This window comes from Equus quagga, chromosome 4, assembly GCF_021613505.1.
Source record: "Equus quagga isolate Etosha38 chromosome 4, UCLA_HA_Equagga_1.0, whole genome shotgun sequence".
NCBI lineage: Eukaryota > Metazoa > Chordata > Mammalia > Perissodactyla > Equidae > Equus > Equus quagga.
Window position 1 is genome coordinate 97,744,610 of NC_060270.1, and position 17,127 is coordinate 97,761,736.

Below are 17,127 nucleotides of genomic sequence, written 5' to 3' on the forward strand. Positions count from 1 at the left end.
CAAAGCTAACAGGGCCCCTGGAGGTGAACTATGCCATGCTTCTCCTCTCCCAGTAAGGAAGCTAAGGATTCTCTGGTGTCCTTCAAACCCCCTTTTCTGGTCACCAGGCAGGACCTACCTGACTGGATGAGGCCGTATACAGCCTGAGTCGAAGACAACATGTGAACACACAACGACTAAAGGAGACCTGCTTCATAATCCATATTAGCCCTAACACCCCAAAAGCACATCTCTCCTTAGTGTACTTTCACTGCAAAAGGAGTTTTTAATTTGACTGTGGGAATTCTGCCACAGTATGGACCAACGTGGTAGAGCTCTTTAAGGTAAGTGATGCCTTAGGATTCCCCAGCCATATCATGTAAACCACAACTCACTCCATCTCTGTGAAAAGCCTATCTGACTACATCCACAGCTGCTTTGTCAACCCTAAGCCATGCCACATAAAGCAATCAAAATCAATGTTGTCAACGCTAATACGAATTGTGACTCTCTGCAGGTAAATGATTGGAGACAAAACTTAAAAGACATTTTATTAGGCTATAGGAATGCTTTCAAAGTATAAATGGTCCAGAGTATACAACTGATTGCTATTCAGTTTGAATATGAATGTAGTCTTTCCATTTTTCCTTTTGTGGCTCTAGTTCCTTTCCTTCATTTGTTGAGACAAAGGAGTATACGTTAATTACCCACGCACCACTAAGCTCAATGGCAGGTCTTGGATTACAGGTTTAAATAAGACAGATACAACCCATGACACATTTGCTAGAAGGGGGAATTTCAGGGTGCCAGAAAGCATATTATAACAGGATGAAACTACTTAGGATTCAAGAAAAACCTCCCTAAAGAAGCAGCATCTAAACCTGAAACTTTGAAAGAATTAACAAACGTTATCAAGTCACTGAGCAAGAGGAAAAGTGTTCTGAGCCAATGCAACAGCATATGCAAGAGCCCAGAAACAAAAGGGCATGTGGTGTGTTTAAAGAACCAGAGAAGATCAGTACAACTGGAACAGTGGGAATGACAACGAACTACCCGTGGATTATGATTACCCAGGAGAAATATTTTTAAAAGAAAAAAGAACCTAGATGTGCAGTTGGAATCAAGCCTACTGATTTTGCTACATGAAGCACAAATGCTGGTGCTCCTGGGGCTCAGCCTTGAGGTACCAGGAAAGCAGTTCATCTCCACTCCAACCGACACCTGATGTGGGAGACCTGCACTAGTTCAACCTCTTCCAACCTACTGGGGAGGCTTCCTCCTGGAATCTTACAGCACGATCGTTTATCCAGCCCTCTTTGGTGGGTCTTCAGACAAGTGAATCAGGTCTGGCCACTTTGTTCAGACTCCAGGGACCCAGAGGAACAAACCACATCTGTGCCCCACCAAACAATCAGTCTGTGGGCTTCTCTTCTCTTCTCTCTGCCTGATATTTCTCTCCAGCTCTTTTCTCCTCCTGCCCAAGTAGGCACAGAGATCAGATCAGTGGAAGCCTAAATGGGGACCAGGATGCTGCCAATCTTTGTTTCTTGCAGGCACTCTCTATTTCTACAAGAAATTATGTTGAAGGTCCCTCACTTAACTTGGATGAAAAATATTTGCCTTTCCTCTCCTATGAGAAGAAAAAGGGATAAAAATCTCAACTCTCTCTCCTCCTCAGGTTAATGAAAGACTCCACTTCACCTCTCCCCTCAGCCTTGTCACCTCTCCCCTCTCACTATACCCCACTCCCCTGTCCCCTCAGCCCTGTCCTCTCTCTCCTCACCCTTGTTCCCTCTTCCCTCACCTGTGTCCCCTCTCTTCTCTATCTTCCTGCTCCCCCTAGTCTTCTGCTTATAAGTCAGGAAAGGGAAGAAGGAGATATGCATACATAATCCATGGAAGTGTAAGGAAAGTTCTAATTACAGAAACAGATTTCTTTCCTATCACTATTTCCCATTGGTCTACTACCAAAAGGTGAAGGTATCAAATGTGTATCCTTGAATCCTTAAACTCTGCAGGAGGCCGACTTGACAATAGGCTGTTCTTTTAAGATCTCTTGTTTCAGGGACCACAGAGATCCATGCCCAGCCATTTTAAAGCAATCTTGATTCCAGAAGATGTTGACCCCCGGAATTAGTTTCCTTTTTAACTCCTTTTTCTGCCCTCTCATTTGCCTCTGATGTTTCCTGACTTTGATGTGTCTTCAGGATTCCAATTCTGGTATCCACGCCATTCTGCTTCTGGTGTCTTCTGTCCTGACACCCTGTAATTGAACTTGGCTTAACCCTGCAACTTTTCTCCTGCCTCTCAGGCTTTGTGTTATCTTATCTTTTCCTGGTACTGGCCCCCAGGATATCTCTGGCTTATATTTTAGCATGCAGATTCCTGATATTAATCTTCAGGTTTAAGATGCAAAAATTCTCTGAAATTCCCCAAATCATAGTATTCTGTATTTTTTATAATACTTTATGAATTTTTAAATAAAAATGAATGACCATAATAATAAACAGCAAATCATTTTACCGATAGGGGTTTTCTATTAAACTTTCAGAGGTTTTCTGTTAAAAAGTATGGAAGAATAAATTCATGATTTGTTAATATTATGAAACAATATATATTATAAAATTTAATAATATATAAAATAACCTCTACATGATGTAAACATTTGATAATTGAAAACATTAAAAGGCATCATTAATACAAAAGTGACAATTAAATATCATTTTAAAAATTAAAGGACAATATCATAAAGATTTAATATTTAAGTTGTTACTCTTAAAATGAAATTTTAAGCACACAAAGCATTAATTACCTATCCAATATTCTTGACCTTTGTTCCATGACAAATATTGCAGATGTAGAAAAGATTCTTTCATTTTGGATTGTTGAGAATGCATCCAGAAGTACATTCAAGCTAAGTGTTAGGGTGCAAATTACTTCATAAGAACTAATTCCCTTTTTAATGATGAAAATATTTTGTCAGCTTGCTCTGATTTTGGTTTTGCTACTGAAATGGATATTGCTTTTTTTCTTTTTTTAAGGAAGATTAGCTCTGAGTTAACATCTGCCGGCAATCCTCCTCTTTTTGCTGAGGAAGATTGGACCTGAGCTAACATCCATGCCCATCTTCCTCTATTTTGTATGTGGGACACCTGCCACAGCACAGCTTGATAAGTGGTGCATAGGTCCACACAAGGGATCCAAACCTGCCAACCCCGGGCTGAAGCTGAATGTGTGAACTTAATCGCTGTCCCACCAGGCTGGCCCCAAATTGATATTGCTTCTGCTAATTTAGAATTTAGACTGGTTTTTGACTTCTTGTCTGAGTATTGAATTCAGTTCTTTTGTTTGTACTTTTTCTGTTAAAGTATTTACAAAGAACTGTAGCCTCCAGTGAATACTAGAACACTAGAAAACTTCAGCGAACATTATTGAATAGTATTCAAATAAAGTAGCATTCAAATCACCCAGCAAAGTTAACAGCACTACACAGAATCTAAAGAGTTATTTTCTTCCAATCTCATGGAACATCACTCATAGGACTTCTATAAAATACACTATGTGTGTAAACTTATTAATATTTGTTTTATTTGCAAGAATGGCTAAGTCAGCAACAGACAGGGCCTTAAACATACACTTATAACCAGAACGCTTATAATACTTACAACACATTTGTAACTACAAGCAAGACTGACTGATTAAATTATGACCACTTCTCTCCTTCTTCCTCCCGTTCCAGTTCTGGGAGCTTCAACGCCCTTGTCAGTGTTTTCTTCTCTTGCTTTTACTTAACATCAGTGGATTCCTTCAAACCAGTAACTTCTTGATTATTAAGCTTTAATTCTCAAGAGAGTTATAATACTTTTTCCTATTTTCCTGAATTCTCAACTGATTTTTCTGAGGATTTCAGATCCAAAAAACATAAATTTCCTGAGAAATATTGGGAAGAAATTTCTTCATGGAAATTAGGTCTTATTATGGTCCAACACATAGTCAATGCAAGTCAAGGTTTAAGCGATAAGATATAGTTTTGTTTCCTAGTAAATGGAATTTGCTAAGTAGATATAATATTGAATATATTTGTATATATATATTTACAAATCAAGAAAATAATCCAGTTTTGGACACAAAAGCATATACTTCTCAAACTTTTTCGTGTCCTGGCTTCATAGAAAGTGATTGTATTTGAAGTACATACTGACTCACACGGAGAAGGCTGCCCTGTGGCGTGTGCCACTGCAAAGCCATCCAGCCTCCCTGGGGGCTGAGGAGATCAAAATCTTAGCATAGCAGTCAGACACCTCTTCCATGTGACCTGGTTGTTTGCCCATGGGGAGAGGGGCATGACACTGACAGGTCCCAGTGACTAAGATAGGCAGGCTCCACACACTCAGAACTAAGCTTGGGGCCCCAAGAAAGGAATCAACAGCATAAAGAGAAGGAAAGGCAGTGATTTCACAGGGAGTGATTCTGACAGAAACTGTCCATCTGCTTATGCATCCAAATGCATGTTACTCAGGTGTTAACGGATTCTAAAGGTTTTTTGTTTGTTTGTTTGTTTGTTGTTTTGCATGTAAACTCCTTATATTGTCATTAATAATTTTTTTTTCTTTTGGTGAGGAAGATTTGCCTTAAGCTAACATCTGTGCCCATCCTCCTCTGTTTTGTATGTGAGTCACTGCCACAGCATGGCCACCAATAAGTGATATAGGTCTGCACCTGGGAACCAAACCCAGGCAGCCAAAGTGGAGGGCGTCAAACTTAGCCACTAGTCCATAAGGCTGGCGTACCATACCTGTATGTTCATCCGGCCAGTGGATGTTGGTCAGACTGAACTACCAAAAGGAGCCCTTGAGAAATAATTGAGTGGCCTGGACTCTGGGGTTATAGGAGGATTCTGCAGGTATGTGAATTAAGGGGAGGAGCTGACCCATGGATTCGTTTCTCTTGACTCTCTGTTAGGATACTAAAGCCCAAGGGAGTCCAAACTGATTTTACTCCATTCCTGGGAACCTGAATCTCAGAGAACAGTTCCCTTGTTGTAACCACAGGCTTCTATTTGCCCATGAATTGGCTTAAACAACTGGTCGGGTCAGCTCTTTGGCAGCACACACAGAGGTCGTCTCTTAGTGAAGTTGATATTTCGCTCAGCAGTTATTCTCAGCTCTGACTACACATTAGAATTTCTGGGGAGGTTTAATACTGATGTCTGGGCCCCATATCCTCCAACTCCTTAGAGATTCTGATTTAATTAGTTTAGGGTACGACCAGGGCATCACAATTCTTTTAAAGTTCTCCAAGCAATTTTCTTAAAACAGCCAGGATTAAGAACTGCCATGCTAAGGCATAGAGTCTTTACAAAAAGATACCGGCCTTTCCTCTTACCGAGGTACCCACATATTTAACAAGAACATGGTACTTTTTATTTTGTTCACACAAATGTATTTAATAGAAGTGCTAATATTACATATTTAAGGCATTTCAATGTGCCGCAGTCACATAAAGATGTTTCTTCTTCCCTCCAGAAACTAACAATCTAAGTAACGGCATTTAATCAATGGCAAATTGGAGTCAACAATAGGTTCCAAAATAGGGGATGTTTAGATTAGATGTCAAAATTTCTGGTCAGCAAGTTTTCTAAGATGCTGGAATATATTACAAAAGAGCCCATGGAAACTTCTTTCTCAAAATTATGGCAAATGGGCTATGGACAATTTTTTCTGATCAAGATTTGAAGGCAGGTCCAACTGAAGGACAAAAGCATGAAGAGTTTCAATATGCAGCCCTTCCTGAAATGATTTGGCCATGGAAGCGTTCTCTCCCCTGGAATATCCCAAGAGCTGACCGGTGGGTGTTCAGAGAGAGGCACCAACTCTGTGACTGTGGATAAATTGCCGGAATTCCTTACGTCTTCACTTGAGAGGTCCTCACCCTTCAGAAAGCAGAGCCCCTGAAGTTATGGTTCTATGTGGAACACCAAAAACTGTTGAGATGTTAAACTTAAAATTATGAGTGCAATTTTGTGTGAAATCAGAACTTTTTTCACACGAGTTGAAGTAAGAGCAACTTCAGGTTGAAGGAATATTTATAGAAGAACTTAAAATTGAGAAAGGCTCTACTTACCACTTTCCTGCCTACATATGGATGGGAGAAAAGTCTGGGGGTTTATTGGGCATAAAAGCAGAGAGATGCTGGAAACTTTAAGGAGGATATAAGAGCTTTAGGAAAAAATATACAAAAGTTCTGGAATGATATGACGAGCTTAAAGAATAAGGAAAATAATTTCATACCAAAATTAGGCTTATAGCATCCCAGATGTATTTCTGGTTTTATACATTCATTGAAAAAAAATTTATTGACATATTTAACAACTCAGGTTTACACAAGTGATGCGTTAAGCGGGAGAATCTCCAGGTCCTAAATATCAGTGCCCTGAGATAGGGCCAACCCATAGATACTTTCTACAACAGCATAGGTGGCAGAGTAGGAGGACGTCTTGGGAGGTATAAAAATTTAATATTTAGTGTGAAATGACTTTGGATCCTGCAAAGGAGCCCAAGCAGAGTCTAGGTTCATTTTTTTTTTTTTTCAGAAACTGCTCTCCAAAGTTTAGCAGTGGGGATGGTCATTTCAGTTATGGAAACGTTAACAAAATGAGATATTATGATGTTCCTTTCATCACCCTATCAATCTATCTGAAAAGATGTGGAACTGTTGAACTCAGAAGTTCAGAAAGTGTTGGGTCTTTTTGCTCATCTAGTTCAAACTTAACTTGACAAATAAGAAATATGAGGATCCTACAGAGGACTCAAAGCCACAATAAATGGGAGAAGTCAGTTTAATCAGTTTCTTTCTCTTTCCACTCATAGTTCTGATAGAACTATGATTATGAAAATACGTAGCATATTTTAGAGTAAATTAAGCCCATGTTGTAAATTCCTTCACAAACATTTGCATGAGGAATTATGCTAGAGCAAAATTATATTAGGAGCCTAGAAATGAACTGGTGTCACACTTCTAAATGACATTATTTTAAAAGGCGCCCTTTAATTTTATTTTGTCCATCATTAATTTTTACGGTATTTCTCCAAGGGATAAAAGTTTTCAATATTATATCTTTTAGCCTTATGACACCACTCATCAGCCTCATGCTCCCTCTTCTTTGAAATAATGAAATATGCTTTATTCAGCTTTGCATCACGCACTGAGCCCAAGAAAGTGCTTTGCACGTAAAAGGTAATAAACATAATCTTTAAAACACCTATCATTAAGGAGCATCCATGTTAGTGTGGGTTCTTCAAGAAGCAGATGCAAAGATGCAAGAATTCTATCAGGAGAAATATCTGTGACGGAACGTAAGGAGGCAGCCGAGAAAGGCTGGAAGAGCCTTCAGCACAATGCAAGTGAAAGAGAAGGAAAGAAAGTTGGGTGGAAGTATCCTAGACTGCCCTGCAGTGTAAGGAAGGTTCGACAAGGCCAAGGTATCCTTGAGCCAAAGCAACCATCTTGAGGAGGCCCCTGTCTTCCAGGAATGAACCTGCCTTGCTATCCCTGATGCAGCCAGTCATTGGCTGGGAGCAGCCTGCACGTGGCTTCATTACTAATGCGTTGGTGGATTTCAGATCACAGAAGAAGATGATCTTTGTCAGTCATGCTCCCTGTAGCTGGAGGTCTGTAAGTCCCCTTCTCATGGCCACTACGGCACCTGACATGTGGCAGCACCTGGATAAGGTAGTTTATATACTTGTGTCCTTCTGCATCACAGCAACCTTGTAAGGTAGTAAAACCATCCTATCTTCACCCATGAAGAAATTTGTATTCAGCAAAGTTCACTAATTTCCCCAAACAAAAGCTGGTATGGCACAGAACTAGGATTCAACTCCAGGTCTGTCTGGATCCAAAGCTACGTATTTATTGAATGAATTAATTAACGCATCACTAAATAAAGGGGAGTAGCCTAGATGTGTAGGAGGTTAAAAAGTCAAGTGCATTTGGAGATTTAAAGCTGATGCACCAAAAAGTAAGCCACAAAGTCACTCAGTAGTTAATAAAAATATATTTTTTAAAAACCAATTTCCTATCTAATTTTTTTCTTTACTAGGTTCTAAAGATTTGTGTAGGTTTTTATTATATCCATATATACATATTTTATGAGGGAAGCGAAGGTCTACCTCACCAGAAGTTCAACTTTGTTCATGGTTTCAGTCCTACTTACAAAACTGAATAATTAAAATTATATGCAAATTCATCTGTGTACTTCACGAGAGGCAGAGTTCCTTATACTATGACCTATATTTGTTCAGCTCCATGGAAACCATTTCATTCCATTATCCACACACAATTTACATAAAACTAGGAGGAAAAAAGGTAAGAGATGTGAAGTGGCACAACCTCAAAGGAAACAATAGGACAGCATTCATTACTGAGAAGTGGAGGGGAACCCAGAGGTATTTACTGAGCCTGTGCATGTAAGAAACCCATCCATCGGGATTGTGAATCTGTCTCTAATAGCACGAGATAGAGTACAATGAAAAATCCACACTTCATTCCTAAACAGGCATCTGAACAATTCAGGTCTCCTTTCTCAAGTTGCTGAATCTTGTTTAGACAAAAATAAGCTGTGCTGAACTGCAAAATAATAATAATAACAACAATAATATATGTATATACACACACGCAAATGCACATCATTAACTGATACTTATCCTGAAAGAAAATAGAAAAGGAAGGAATAATCCAAATGATTCAATCCTCAACCCTACTGCTGCCTGAAATACTGTAATTGAAGAGGTCAGGGAATATCACTTCAATCATAGAGTTACTTGCTTCAATTGTTCGCTTCCTTATACCGTAGAAATCTGGCCGCCCCACAAGTAGGGTTTCAACCATATGCTCAGGAAGGTGAATGGAGACTGTCACCCCCCCATATTTGATTATCCCGTCAATACTGATTGTGTAACATCTTCTCTTTACAAAAGAGTGGTTCTTTGAACATGTTTTTTTTCATTGAGTTTACCGTTCTGAAGCATGAATGAGCTCTACGCCTCTTTCTGGACAAGGAAAACGGTTCTTGCAGTGGAAAATACCGCATTTACCTGACCTTGAGCATGTTTGCTCTGTGTGTGTATTCCACTTGAAGGAAAATGGGCCTGGATCTGGGTATCACTGAGTTGAGAAACACAGGCACCTGTGCCCTTGGAGTCAGCTGGTTTAGCACCGAGACTTCCCTATTTGCTGAGCCAGAGCTCTTGCCCAAATCACACATCCTACAAAGAGAAAGGAAAAACTGCTTCGGCCAGTTTTTCTGCCTCAGGGCTGAACCAATACACCTCAGTTTCAATGGTAAACTTTTCCCAGGATGTGAACTCCTAACCGTGACATCAGCAACCTTGTCTAGGACAAGTACGTTTCCAAGGACAAGGACATGTGAGGCAAATATTCCAACCCATTACCTAAATGCCTAGTGAATTAAACACTTCATGTAATTTGATTTCAAAAGGGCTTCCTTTCCAGGTTATATTTCTAGTTTGGTCTGGTTAGGAAATTTGGTGGGTAAGAGGGTGCAAAAGCTGTTGAAGTGCTGGCGACTGTCATGTTTCCTAATCGACCTCCATGAGCACTTGCTTTCAAAATAAACAGGCAACGAAGGTTGTTTGTGTCTATAAACTTTTCTAGTTTTTGGACTTGTGAATTTCTAAGTGCCGGTACGGCAGTTACCAAAACCATAATTCATTCTAACTGGTAGAAAAATTAACGGATTATAATCTGAGTATCATTTATTACTTTCATCATTGTTAGTTCTCCTGGAAAGATAATGATTGTCTGAGGTGCAGTTTTCAGTTAAAATGAAGACAATCATCTTAACTAGAGCAACGAATGTTTTGTTTTTATATTTAAAAAGGAATTGAATTAGTTACTGTAGCAATAAAATGAGATTGTGGTTGAGGGCAAACAGTAAGAAAACTTGTCAGCCTAAACTGATAAACACTGAAGATCTGTACTAAAGTGACACCAATTCCAAGTGAAATTCTATAACCAATGGTTTTACACATTTATTCAAAGCAGAATTATGGCAACCACTCTGCATGAGCAAGGAGAGCAAATAGTTCCAGTCAACTCAAATTTTGTTTTTCTGATTTCACAGTGGGTCAGTTAACCTCTTAAGCATACTTAGGAAGTATTATTCTCTCCCACTATTGCAAGAAGGGACAACTTCAGTGTCAACCTAAGGGGTTTTCAATTACACCCCATGTGTAGGGAAGGTCCATTGAAAGTTTTTATGTGAAACAATGATTTAGGAGTCTAATTTGATGATCGCGAAAAAGTAAATTGGAAGGAAAAGAATACAGAAGGTTGAAAGATTATTTAGAAAACTAGTAAAATAGTGCCAATTTTAATTAAGAAGGCACCAAGAGAGGGAAAGAGGGTGACAGGAGAGAGACAGTAGAAGTAAAACTTTTGAGAACTTAGCAGGTGATTGCATAAAGGAGTTGTGCGAGTCAGGAATACGAGGCTTGGGGAGAAGGTTAGAGAAGAAGTTGCACTTTTGTTTGGAACAGCCTGCGTTTAGAGATTTGCAGCAGCAGTTGACAGTGTAGGGCAGAATCTCCAATGAGCTATAAAGCGTGACAATAACATCATCACTAGTTACCCACTTTCAGGTACGAGTTGAGTGTGCCTGATACCGCCAACACGGAGAAGTAGGAAGGCTGATGATGATCAAGGATGGAACCGTGGAAAACACTTACCTTCGGAAAGCAAGGGAGGAAGATGAATGAAATAGAATGGTTAACGGGTGTGTGAAAAACCTAGAATGGGACCATATAAAACTTCATTTGCAAAAGACTAAGGAATTATTGAGTGATGAGGTCCTAGAGGTTACAAATTTCAAGGAGTGTGAAAGAAAGCAAAGTATCTTGAAAAACTTTGCTTAAAGGATTTGGGGTAATCGTCCACATTCCGTCCTGTAGACTGGAGGAGGACCATTGAAAACAGAAGCTAAAAGTGCCAGGGTCCCGGCAGATGCACTAAATATGACACTGAAGACATAAATAAAGGTGGGGATGAGGGGATACTTGTTCCTCAGAACCAAAAAAAAAAGGGAGAGAAAGAATAGGACAAATTTTAAGGGTGTAAAATTGAGAGAACTTGAGATGGAATGTCTAAGGTAATCTGCAAAGGAAACAGACAGGGAATGCACAGAGCACAGGCTGGGGTCTTGAAAGAAAGGAGAGAGTTTGGAACATGCACTGTGGAAACTAGGAACACTACAAATCCCTTTAACTGGGTGCTTTCACATCGCTGTGTATTCCCACCAGTGGGAAGGTATTTTTTCCCCTTGTATTTCTTTCCTTCATTTAAGATCCTGGTCTGCTTTTAAAATCAATGAATAATTAATATTCTGGATAGTAAGCTGACCCACTGAAATTTCTACTCTGCAACTATGGATTAACTGTGTCCATTCTTCTCCTACAAGTTAAGAAATAAAAAACTCCAACAAGTTACTACACTTTAAAGTCAGGAAAAAAACTAAAAAGTCTTCATTTCTTGCTTTAATTCAACATGCAACCAGTGTATCAGGAAAATCAGTGTTGACTCAGAGAACAGGTACCTTGGCAAACTACACTTGGCCTCTTCAAATTGCTTTTATCATGTCAATCTCTATTGTAGTACAATATATACCATTGTTTTCTTGTCCTAGGTTGTCCCATCCTGTTGCTCTGCACGAGTCTGCAAGTGCCAAGTCGCACCCTAAGGAGGGATGTTTTCCGATGGTGGGACTGTGGCATAGTTTCTTAATAAGAATTTTAGTTCCAGCTGAAAGAGCAGATCTGGGAAGTAGGCTTCTAGAGCAAGAAAATTGCCAAGAAGAACATGCTAAGTTAAAAGTGGAATAGAGATTGATTGTGAAGTTCTGGCACATGATTATATGACAAGTGTGATATGAAATCTTTCTCTTGAAACATACAACAAAATCACTTTAGCCAGAATTTAAGCTGATAATATTAAAAAGACACAGGGGCCAGCCCAGTGGTGTGATGGTTGGATTCAAGTGCTTCGCTTCAGTGGCCTGGGGTTCACGGGTTCAGCTCCTGGGCGTGGACTGACACACCACTCATCAAGCCATTCTGTGGTGGCACCCCACGTACAAAATATAGGAAGACGGGCACAGATGTTAGCTCAGGGACAATCTTCCTCACCAAAAAGAAAACAAAAGAAAGATAAAATATTTAGTTAAGAGTGTGTCCCATAGCCTACCTGAAAAAAATATCCAGAATGACAAGATTCCATTAACACCAAAAAAAAAGTTATATCTGGACAGGAATTTCTTGAAGGAAAAGTCTAGCTCCAGGTAATCTAATCAGAAAGCACAGGAAATACACCAAATCCCTCAGGACAGTCAGGGCTATCCAACATCTATTTTTCTCAAAGGAACTGACTTCCTGGAATGATTACAAGAACCAGCACGGAAATATTAGTTTAACTCAGTTTCAAGTCACCATATGCGTGCCATAATCATCCTAGGAAAGGAGAGAGGAATACTGAAGAATGATCTACCTGACTCATTCCTGCCTTCACGAATAGCTAAACACATCATTAAGGAGACACTTGCTCCTCTCCTCCTCCTCTTCCTCCTCCTCCTTTTCTCTTCTCAGAGATGATCCACCTAGTTTTTTCTTGCCACGATATTTAAATTCTCATTTAAACTTAATTTAAAAAGTTACCCACACTAATAATTGTATAAGTAGTCTACTTTAGTTTTCCGTGGGGATAATTTTACAGCTGCACTAAAAAATAAAACTCCTTTATACAACAAAAGATATTTACTAGCTAAATATCCAAAGATCTTTTCATCTGCTTTGGAGGGCCTAATTCCTTTCCCTGTAATGATTTTCACTGTTTTCCTCTAGGCTAGTATCGGTTTCTGCACATACCTTTAAAATGCAGCAGTTAAAACCAGACATATTCAAAGTAAAATTGTAATCAATGTGAGAGTGCCACATCACGTGGTTTTGAGAGCTTCCTCAGGACTGTGGTGACTTTCACTAAGCCGATAGCCTGCCGGCGACTCTGTCCGCTAACACTGAGAAGAAACGGGAGCAGTGGACAATCCAAGGACAAGGCTGTTCTTCCAGCAGGTGTAACACAACCTTCTACACGTATAAGAAGCTGACAGCAAGGGTTCATAGATTCTCAAACTATGAGAAAAGTGTCATTTTTAATTCCTTGAAACATGTGGCCGAGGCCACTAGTAGTCCATCATAATCTTTTTTTTTCTTTCATAATGACAAGATTGTAGCTGGGCACATGACTATTTATTTTCCCTACTTCCAAGCCCCCCTTGAAGTTAAATGTGGCTACATGACTTAGGACTCTCCAAAGAAATACGAGTGGAAGAGATACCTCCAGCTTCTGGATCCGAGCTTGATAGAGAGTGGATGTGCCTTTTCTGCACAGTCTTTCACCTACCTGCTGAATGCAAATGGCCACAAGGCCCTAGAGCAGTGGATATTTTGCTCCCCTGGGGACATCTAGCAATGGCTGGAGGAATTTGGGGGGGGGGGGGGGGGGGGGGTTGGGGGGGGGGGGGGCGGGGGGGATTTGCAGGCGGAGGAACGGCGAGTGCCACTGGCTTCTAGTGATTAGAGGCCAGAGATGCTGCTAAACATCCTACAATACACAGGATGGCTCACACAAAACAAATAATGTCAAGGCTGAGAAATGCCATTCTAGGGATGACAAAGCCTGGGTCCTTGGAGCAGAGCTACTCTGCCGGCCTGAGCACTGCCCGGGACCATCGCCAGCACCTCATATAAATCTCTACTGGGTTGAACCTAAGACAGTTTCAGTCCATTTGTTACCACAAACGAGCCTAGCCTAACAAGGAGGCTAAATAATGCATAAGTTTCAATACACAAATGACCATGAGTATCTACACATATAGGTCTCTGTCAACCTTTTCCTCATCCCTTTTTGGTTCCTTCTTAGATGTACTGGCATTTTTAAATTCTTTCATGTCTTCGTGTGTTTCCTCCTGCAGGACACTCTTATTGTTTGTTTTCAGTTCTGTTTGGGTGCCATGGGGGCAGGGACCGTGCCTCTCTCATGCAACACGATATATTTAGATCTTTGTATTGTGCCTATTATGGAGTTGGATTTATGAATATTTTTTAAGTAAATAACTAAATTGAAGAAAAGAAGATTTTGATAAAACAAGCTATAAGATCAGTCTGAGATAAGCAGTTTCTAGAAAATTATTCTAGATTATTCTATCATTCTAGAATTTTCCTTACAAGTAGCCTCATAGTCACCATTTATCATCTGTAGGATCTACCTTCTCATTTTTGAAAAATCAGACATTAAGTAACGAGATCATCTGGTCTCGGCCATTAAAAAGTGCTGATTTTCCTGTTTTGAGGAGATATATGGCAAGGTCTTACAAATGGAATTGTAATCCTGAAAACACCAACAATTCTTGACTCTTTCAAATTAGGAGGCAACTGTGAAAAGAAGGTAATAGTCCATAGTCAGCATCTTTTCTGGCTTTAAACAAGGATTTTCACCTGTGAAAAAAAGAGAGAAATAATATATATAAGGCACTTCCAGAAGACCTTTAAGTGGCAATTAAGAGACACACCTATGACTGATGATTGATGGAAGGTGCAATGTGCAGTTAACTGTGGGATAAAACAAACACCTCACCCAGCACTGTGTACACAAGAGACCTCGGTGAATGGAGTGGTGTGTTTAGACAACGACTGCTGGAGAACAGTGTACCCATAGTTCGTTCATTCCTGGGAAGGATATGCTATCAAGGGTTTTAGATCAGGAAAGAGCAATTTCTTTGTTGTTTCTTGCTGACATGGAATCCTCACTTCATTTAACTTAGGGATTTTTGTACTTTCTCTGGGTCTAAATTCCAATACCAAAAGGAGACATTGAAATGCATAACGTTACCAAAAGAACACAAGCATGAGAAATTTGAATAATCTTCAGTGGCTCAAAATTGAATAGAAGCTAAGCTGTAAACTCCTTAGCTTGTCATTCAAGGTCTTCTATAGTCAGAATTGAACATAAACTTGGTTGAATTCACTTCGCAAACTTTTTACCACAAGGGAACTCCTTTCTTCACCATCCCCCAACCACACGACACAATGTCATTGATTCAAGCCGTTCTGAAACGGAAATGTCACTTCTCTACTTCACCCATTGAGAGTCCACACATTCTTCAAAAGTAAACTCAGATCCTACCTCCTCATGCCAATAAAATCTCCACCATTGTCTGAAATCCTATAGCAACTAAGCCTGTCTTACTTTGTCACATTTCTTGCACTGTCATCTTAAAGACTATCTTAAATAGCACACTAAAATGCCTGTTTATTTAGCTTTTCGTGGTGTATGTTTTGTCTCCCCAGTTACTTTGTAAGTTGTGAGAGAGCAAATTCCACGTGCTACTGTGGTCTATGTAGCATATACATATAGTGAGCACTCGATAAATACTTAAAGAATTTATTGAAATTAAAACATTAGGGAAGAGATTTCAAAATGGGTTTCCTTAGGTTGGTGCAGTTTAAGAATAATACAATTTGAAAGAATGTGTTCTTAAATAAATTTGAACTCCAACTAAGGACTACGACTGCCATTATTGTTTCTACAACTTGATTATATTAATATGCTAGTGGTGTACTACTTTCATTGATGTAAATTCTGCATCAAAAGGGCATGTTCTGACCTTAAGTACATAATTTGGTGTGGCTTCCATTGTGTTTGTTTAACCAACTTGGTACAATGCCCAGTAGAACAACCAGGATAAAGTGGAGCCTTAATACCTGTTCCCCAATGCTGATGCAGCTATAACCTAAGTTAACCTTCACTCCCAAGTGCTTTCTTACCTGCAAAAGTTGGATTGAGTTCCTTCAGACCTCCAATATTTTCCTAAGCTAAAGTCACGTTTTTTCTCTCTCTTCTTTTTTTCTCCCCACAGCCCCAGTACTTAGTTGTGCATCCTAGTTGTAGGTCATTCTAGTTCTTCCTTGTGGGATGCCACCACAGCATGGCCTGACAAGCAGTGTGTAGGTCCACACCCAGGATCCAAACTTGTGACCCTAGGCTGCTGAAGCAGAGCACATGAACTTAACCAACTGACTTTAGTTGCCCCTAAAGTCACTTTTAAACACAAAAGTCTTCTCATAATGGGGGTCAGCCCCGTGGCCTAGTCGTTAAGTTCCAGCGCTCCACTATAGCCACCTGGGTTTGGCCAGTTCAGATCCTGGGTACGGACCTAGCTCCTCAGGCCGTGCTGAGGCAACACTCCACATAGCAAAGCCAGAAAGACCTGAGACTAAAATATACAACTGTGTACTGGGGGCCTTTGGGGAGAAGAAGAAACTAAAAACAACAAAAACAAAGAAGATTGGCAACAGATATTAGCTCAGGTACCAAAAAAAAAGCCTTCTCATGCTTTACTTGAGCCATAAAATATTCTGAACCATGGCCCTTATAAGCAAAAAGTTTTTAAAGATTTTTTTTAAAGGTATTTAAATTAAAAGATAAGATTGCATCCGAGTTCTCATGCTGATGACCCACACTTCTCGGTTTTGTGTTAGACCGTGGAATAATATGGCACTTGATCTTCCAGTATCCTCCAAAGAAGTCTCCTTAATAAGGTATTTAGGGAAATATAGTACTATACTAGCACCATCATTTAATATTTATATTTTTCAGTTTCTACGCAGATCAAACATTGTGAATCCATGATTTACAATAGGGAACTAATATGAAGAAAAACTTCTCTGAGTATAGCACTGAATAAGTACTTTCAATCCACAACGAATATAGCTCATAGCAGAATGCATCTTTTTCAAAATATATTTATGTAGGGCCTTTCCATAGTCGGGTTTTTAAAAAATGTTTGCCACCTTTTATTACTCTGATGATCAGAGTTTACCTATTTATGAGTCTAGGAGCCCTCACTGAATTGTGACGATACAAACTGAAATCACATAATCCTCTCTCAAGAACACAGAAATGTCGAGAGTAGGAAAATATTATATTAATAACCCAGCAGTCTCTCTGCCTTGCCCCACCCCCAGCACAAGCAATCTAGAGAGAACTGTTCAAACTGCACAAGAACAGAGGGTCAGACAT